This window comes from Lynx rufus, unplaced genomic scaffold (genome assembly GCF_022079265.1).
Source record: "Lynx rufus isolate CCGP_SWC_20201006 ecotype Redwood Valley unplaced genomic scaffold, mLynRuf1.p SCAF_2, whole genome shotgun sequence".
Lineage (NCBI taxonomy): Eukaryota > Metazoa > Chordata > Mammalia > Carnivora > Felidae > Lynx > Lynx rufus.
In genome coordinates this window covers 196,475,628-196,478,141 of record NW_025814834.1, presented here as the reverse complement: position 1 = coordinate 196,478,141, position 2,514 = coordinate 196,475,628, and positions in this window count along the sequence as shown.

Genomic DNA, 2,514 nt, shown 5'->3' with positions numbered 1-2,514 from the left:
AATCTTTCCAAAACAGAAATATGGTAAGTCCTTCTACTATTTAAAACTGTCTTATTTCTCCTCATTGCCTCAGAGAATGCCTGGACTTCAGTTAGGAGGATCATCACTCCCCACCTTTCACATTAGAAATGTTCCTAGACACCTCCTTGCACCTCAGCCCATTACAACAGTTGAACTTGCCATAATTGTCATTTGAAAAATGCACAATGCCACAAAATACCGAGACTTGCAAATGTATCTGAATTTTTTAAATCATTGTAAAATTTATTTCTATTTTAAAATAGTAGCATATGTATTGACAGTATTTATTCATTGAACAGTCAAAAGTCAGTGCATGTAAGAATTTGAAGATTTCTTCTACATAACTTCATGACCCCCCTAAAGTCTCAGATGAGCCCTTCAAGGTTGAAGATGATTGGCCTAGAACTTAAATTCCAAACTTCTTCTTCCCTACAGGTCTCTTAAAGGGCACATCATCTCCCTCTCCCATCTATAGCTCTTCCTTTCCTATCTATAGCTCTCCTAAAGTGCACATTATCTTCCTACATACAGCCAAGCTCCAGCCATGAGGATCTCTTGTTCCTCCAGAGCATGCCAGAACCTCTCATACCTTCTCAGAGGGTCTCTGCACCTCCCCCTTCCTCTGGTGAATTCTTACTCCTTTTTCAAACCGTGTATCAAATGTCACCTCCTCTGACAAGGCCAGTAGTTTCCTACTTTTCTTCTGTAAAAACTCAATTAGCACCAAATTTAATGCATCGTAATTATAGGTTGATACATTTTCTCTCCTTTTATAAGCTCCTTATGCAAAGATACCTTGTCTGCTTTATCATCTTTGTGCCCCATCCACTAAGACAGCTCTTGCAATTGGTAGGTGCTTAAAAAATGTTAGACTAATGAATGGATGAAGGAGCAGCCTCTAAAGAGATTTGATCCCCTCAGTGTAGATGTGCTAATGGGAGAGGGCCAACAGGTTGCCCTAGGTAAAGAATGTGCATTTTAATATAGTCCTAGGGGAGCAACAAATGAATGGCCCCTCATGCAAACCAGGAGGGTGGGTGGCACATGGACACAATCTTTTCCAGAGAGCCTCATGAGCCCTTCCTTCATATCAGAGGTGGTTTTCCATTCTGCCTGTGGTCAGGGAAGGTAGCCCAGTGGACTGTTCATCTCATGGAGAGCTTGGTCCCGAGATCCCAACTGACTCAGGATACAATAAACATTTGCTGGTAGCCAGCACCTTCATTGTCTATTCCTTTTCAGTAGGAAGGAGAAAATCTCCTTTGTGGTGGGGATCTAACCTGTGTAGAATCTAATTTACTGTCCAATGTCTTAGTACCTAGAGGAGATACCTGATGGAGAGAAGAGGCAGATGATGTCAATCATATCCACAGGTGATGGAGAGAGCAGGGCAAAAGCTGTCTTCCCAGCCAGTTGCTTTACTACCTACCTCCCCCCAAAATGCAAATTCAACCTAGAAGCAGAAAGATAAGATCTGCTTCTCTCCCACTTGCCCAGGGTCCATAGACTCCGTGAGATTGGGGGTCAAGAGGCTTGCAGTGAAGTCCCAGTTCTGTCATCGAAACGCTGTGTGAAAAATAGGATAAAAACACAGGGAGGCATACCATAAGAGACTCTTAAATACAGAGAACAAACCGAGGGTTGCTGGAGGGAGGTGGATTGGGAGATGTGTTAAATAGTTGGTGGGCATTAAGGAGAGCACTTTTTGGGATAAGCACTGGGTGTCATATATAAGAGATGAATTACTGGGTTCTACTCCTGAAACCAAAGCTACACTGTATGTTAACTTGAATTTAAATAATAATAAAAATGAAATGCGGTGTGATTTTAAATTTTTCTTTTTTTTAATTTATTTTTGAGAGAGAGAGAGAGAGAGAGAGAGAGCAAGTGGAGGAGGGGTAGAGAGGGGCTGGTCAGAGGATCCAAAGTGGGCTCTGTGCTGACAGCAGAGACCCCAATGCGGGGCTTGAACTCATGAACCACAAGATCATGACCTGAGCCAAAGTTGGATGCTAAACCAACTGAGCCATCCAGGTGCCCCTTAAAAATTTAAACATAAGTGTTATATTTATACAAAAAGAATAATTATAATGTATGCTTATAAGGAAGAATAAAAATCTGTATTACTATCATTCAGCATAAGAGATAAAACACTGCCAAGACTTTTGACTTTTTCTTCATGCTTCACTGCGAACCCATACTCCTTCCTAACCCTTCCAGGGGTAAACACCATGTTGCATTTTATGTTTATTTTTCCCTGGCTTTTAGAATAATTCTTCTAAAAGAAATATTTATATGTTTATGCATCTTATATATGGACACCATTCTGTATATATTCTTCTGTGACTTGGTCTTTTTTCTTAAAAAAATTTTTTTTAAAGTTTATTTATTTTTGAGACAGAGACAAAGCGTGATAAGGGGAGGGGCAGAGAGAGAGAGAGAGACACAGAATCCGAAGCAGGCTCCAGGCTCTGAGCTGTCAGCACAGAGCCC